Raw genomic sequence first — 5,562 nt, 5'->3', positions numbered from 1 at the left:
TTGACGTTACGTGGGGACGCTTCATATTTCATTCATACCCTCTTCCTTTCAGACCCGTCAGCTGGTGACAGTGTGCGGCTGCAAACTGCTAGCTTCAGCTATTTAGGCCCTGAACGCAGTACGAGTACATCGCAACCAAAGCTTCTCCTTCCGCTGAGTCTGAACAAGTAGTGCTTCGCAATGACCAGGATATGCTGAGAGCAAAGTACAGCGGTCACAACAGCCAGTCGTCACTGCACGTGGACTGGCACGAAGAGGAGTGGGTGAGTTGATCAGCAGTTATTGGCTGTTTTCTGATTCCAGATTTTTTTATTTCTTTAGCATGACAACAGGGCAAACTGAGGGCTCGGTGGAGAGATTACATTTCACAGTTGGCTTGGAAATAATTCAGTTTTCCCCCAGATGAGCTGGAAGAGGTGGCTGGCAAAAGGGAGGTCTAAGTTTCTCTCCTTAGATTGACCAAACCCATGACCTTGAACCTGGATATATAGGACAGGGAGGATAAATAAAAGGATGTTACATTAAACCAGTGGTTCCCAAACCTTTTTTTTTTTTTTTTTGCTAGGCCCCTGTTTGTTTTACAAGAAAATCTTCGCAGCCCCCCGGCACAAACACATCCTCAAACCACACACAACCATTTATTGTTTTCAAACTCCACTGCAGTTTCTTTTACACCTCAAACCTTTAGAAAACCAAAAGCAAACAAATAAAAGTAAACTACAATAAATTACAGGTTGGAACAAAATAAACTAATACCATCTTTATTTTAAGCGTAGTTGTTTCTTTCCCCCTTTGTAAGAATAATTTTTCAAAACATGCCTCTATGTGCAAAGTGGGTTTAAAAACATAAAACGTGATTTGGACAGGGGAAATGGGTTTTGGTTTAGACACAAATACATATTGATTGATTGATTGATTGAATCTTTATTTTGAACATGTTGAAAAAGTATAAAAAAAAAATAGAATTAAAAGAGACAAATGAACAAAGCAAACAAAAGGAAAACGAGCAACCACAACTCCAAATAACGTCCATGTTCAAAAAGGAGCAGGAAGAAGCATAAGCTTATTTAATCCCACCCCTTTTCCACTATCTAGTATCAATAGACTACAGAAATACCTCCTTGTAATTACATTATATGTTATGTGTAATTTTTTTTTATTTTTTTTATATATACACATATATGTTTCTATCTATCCATACCTACGTATATACACACATACGCACATATACACATTTTCAATAACCCCATTAACACCTGAAGGATACACAACCTACAATTTTATATATATATATATATATATATATATATATATATATATATATATATATATATATATATATATATATATTACATACATATATACATATATACCCATACCAACAAACCTGTGCATGCGCACACACATGAAAATATTAGACAAGAACACCCTATCAAATCTCTACCTTTTCCCTGTACCCTGTAAAAACCATATCCTTAAACCGCTTTTTAAACTGCGCCATGCTTGGACATTGCTTCATATCTTTACTTAGTCTGTTCCACAGCTTCACTCCACACACAGAGATGCAAAAACTTTTTAATGTTGTACGGATACGAGGATGTTTTAAATTTAATTCCCCCCTCAAATTGTATCCCCGTTCCCTTTTAGAAAACATTTTTAGAATATTGTCAGGAAGCAGGTTATTTATTGCTTTATATATAATTTGTGCTGTGAAAAAATGAACCAGATCTGTGAATTTTAGAATTTTTGATTTTAAGAATAGTGGATTTGTATGATCTCTGTAACCAGTTTTATGGATTATCCTTATGGCCCTTTTTTGTAATATAAAGATTGATGATAGCGAACATTTGTAAGTATTGCCCCAAACCTCTGCACAGTAATTCAAATACGGTGCAATCAGGGAACAATAGAGAATGTGGAGTGATTTGTGGTCCAGAATGTGTTTTACTTTACTCAAGATTGAGACACTTCTTGAAATTTTGTTATGTATATGATTTATATGAGACTTCCAGTTTAATTTATCATCTATAATCACACCAAGAAACTTATGTTCAAGTACTCTTTCAATTTCCACACCATCTACATGAATCTGCACTTGTGCATTTCTAAGGGAATTCCCAAATAAGATAATTTTAGTTTTACTTAGATTTAGCGATAGTTTGTTCCTGTTAAACCATTTTTTAATTTTGCACATTTCTGAAGTAATTGTATCCAGCAGCTCCTTTAGATTCCCCCCAGAACAAAAAATATTTGTGTCATCTGCAAATAATACTAATTTTAATATATCAGATGCCTTACAAATATCATTTATATAAATAATAAATAATTTGATTAAAAAAAAAAAAAAATCTTCTTGGGATCGCACATACTTCTTTTTGTGCCTCTAAAACATCCTTGGTTGTTTTAGACATATGATGTCGTAACTGTTGGAGCACCGGCCTCTCACTGTTTCTAAAAATGGCGTTCTGAGGAAGCTCATCCAGAAGTTTGAGGAAGCAAAGAAACGGTAAGTTGAGAGTAAAGTCGGGCGTCACATTAGGGCTGGGCGATATGGCCTAAAATCCATATCGCGGTATAATTTGAAGCACGTGCGGTAACGATATATATCGCGAAATATTCTTTTCTTCTGTATAACATATTTTCCACACTATATGACACACTTAATAAATTTTCTCAAAAATCGAAAGTGTGCCTATGTATGAATTCTGGTTGTGCTTACTGACCTCAAACCGATTTTGGCGTGCAGAAATCTGTTAAGAACTGTTTTAGTACAACTTTGGTAAGCTGCACTGCTTGATGGATTGTCAGAGCATTACGGCTGCCGTAGTGAGGAGCTTCTTAAATGTTGGTTTAGTGTAAGCTCAGCTTTTTAACTAATGTAAGAAGTGTTATGACTGACTCGTTTTTAATACCTAAATCTGGCCTCAGTGCACAAACCTAAATGAATCGGTACATATGAAAGCGCCCAAGTCACGAGCTGAGTTCAAGGACATGGATAAAACAAAAAGGTTCAAATTTGTGCCCAAAAACCCCACAAATCAGTGTCACTGTTTTAAAATCTGCTGCGAGACCGCTCTAAATGTCAGCTTTTTCTTTACGTAAAGACTGGGGTCTGTAACATATCAGCTCGTTTCTTATTTATTAAAGAACATGCCTGACACCAGGCTTTTGAGTCAAACGGCTCCATTAGATCTCTGCAAGTATTTTTAAGTATTTTTAGGTTCTTTCCAGCAGGATTTGTGGCTAGTTCTGGAGCTTGACCCTAAAAGATTTCAGTGTGTCGGTGCTTCTGCTTTCCCTGTTGTCCTTCTCTTCCGTCTTTTTTTCTGTTTCTGTCAAATTTAAAAACAACTGCACTCTGAAATACACACTCTTTGCAAGATGTTGTCTAAACTAGTGGTTGGAAGGCATATTTGTGTTTGGTCTCTGATGGTTTATTTACACTTTTTGCAGGCCACGCCCACGGACTACAGCGCCATGATGAGCAACAAAGCCAAGAAGTCTATTGACTTCCTTCTGATGCAGGACACCGCCCCGACGATAGCCACGGACGTGTCACTGCAGTACCGCCTCGACATCGTCTTCTGCCAAACGGTCACCTACACATATTTTAATTATTGTATGTCTGAGCTGATGCGTTTATCCTGGAGTGACTCAGAGTGAAGGAGAAGGCCAAGAAGAAGTGTAAATATCATAGAAGCAAGGAGTTCAGAGCTCTACGACTTAGTGTCTTTATGGTATTTATGTGTGTAATGGAGACCAGGGGTTCCATTACCCTTACTTGTATTTTTATTAATTGACTGACTGATTTGTATTTAAAAACCGTAATGAAGAAAAACACACACTGGTTGATTGTGATTCTTTATTAGGCTTTTTGGGTTGTTAATTAAGTGACTCGTTAAAGGTGAAGAGACAGGGGGACTGGCCATCCTACCTGTGTCAGGAAAAGAACCTGTGTTAGAGCTGTTCACATTTAATCATTTGTCTGTAACCTAAATTAGTTGTATATGTAAAAAGAGAAGTGTTAACAGTACTCACTTTGTAAAGAGTAAAAGCAGCTCAATCACCTGCTTATGAGCTCCTGGAGAAAACCAATGTGCCAGGCTAGGGGAGTGTGTGTTGGAGTGATTTTGTTAAAAGTTGTCATTATTGTGCTTGGACCTTGTCTTGAACTGTATGTTCAGATATTTTCTGTTCCTCCCCCACATGTAGGATGTTGGGGATGTTACTAGCTATAGTTTTCAACTGCAGGCACAATCTAAGTAAGATTCTGGTTTCCTTATTTGGTAAGGAGTGTTCACTTCCTGCCCTTTATGGGCTCACCATGTAAATGGTGGACTGTTAGAGAGGTTAAGCCATATACGAGGTTGAGGGGAGATGACCCTTTTATGACTAGAGATGCGGTTAAAACGTTTGTAAGCAGGAAGTCACGTATACAGACACACATACACTCTCTCTCACTCACACACACACACACACACACACACACACACACACAGTGCCTTAGCTTTTACCACACAACATATGGGGTTTACAATGGGCGGTTGTGTAACTGTTTTCATTCAATAAAAGGCTGCGAGTGGAGGCTGGAGTTGGAGTTGTCTGAGTTTGGGTGTAGAGCTTGCAACTCTGAGAATCCGACCAGGCTTCCCCTGCACAAGTAAAAACCAATCGAACTCTGATTGTCTTACTTTGTTCTGAGTCAGCGAGGGCTGAAACCTAACTGTGGTTAAGGTGTTTTAATGCAGCGGTCCCCAACCGCCGGGCCACGGACCGTCGTTTGGTCGAGAGATGAGGCTCGGGTGTGAAATGTATGGTTTTCAGAGTTTTTATCGTTTTTTATCGTTATTTTGTTATCGTTTTTATCGTTAACTCTGTTTTCCTGGGTCTTTCACGTGTGTTATGAATAAATCTTCTTTTTTTCCGGTACCGGTACTAGTTTTATTTTGTTGTATTTATCTGTGACACCTTAAAGGCCGGTCCGTGAAAATATTGTCGGGCATAAACCGGTCCGTGGCGCAAAAAAGGTTGGGGACCGCTGTTTTAATGTATATAGAAGAGACTGAAGTTTATATGTTATGGAGTTATTTATAGGACTTGTTACAAATCTTCATATGTCTATGATGTTACGCTTTGGGAGTGAGAACGTGTTGGTTATATTGTAGTGGTTTTCTTATGGGGAGGGTTTTGTTTCCCTTTGGTTTGCTGACCCCCAGACTTGGTCTATTCCAGATGCTCACCTGAATCAGGTAGAGTATAACAGGAAGCCATTTGCTTTTCAGAAGGGTTGGATTCTTTGCTGTATCACCATGTGTTCTCATTAATAAAGTACATTTTACTCCAGTCTCGTGCTATTTTAGTGGAAGTGACCCATGACCGTCGGCCAAAACTGACAATATGACTATTAAAAGTCTGAGTAATACTGTAATTTTCTGCTGCTCATTCCTGTGCAATATCCCATCTGACCTCCCGTCATATTTCTTTTCAAGATTTTCTTATTTAATCACTAGTGTACATATATTTATAGATACATATATATATATTTAGTCATCTTTTCTCTTT

The sequence above is a fragment of the Diplotaxodon limnothrissa genome, linkage group LG15 (genome assembly GCF_057381915.1).
Source record: "Diplotaxodon limnothrissa isolate DT_005_m linkage group LG15, D_limnothrissa_male_GT1.1, whole genome shotgun sequence".
NCBI lineage: Eukaryota > Metazoa > Chordata > Actinopteri > Cichliformes > Cichlidae > Diplotaxodon > Diplotaxodon limnothrissa.
This window is presented reverse-complemented; position numbering follows the sequence as displayed.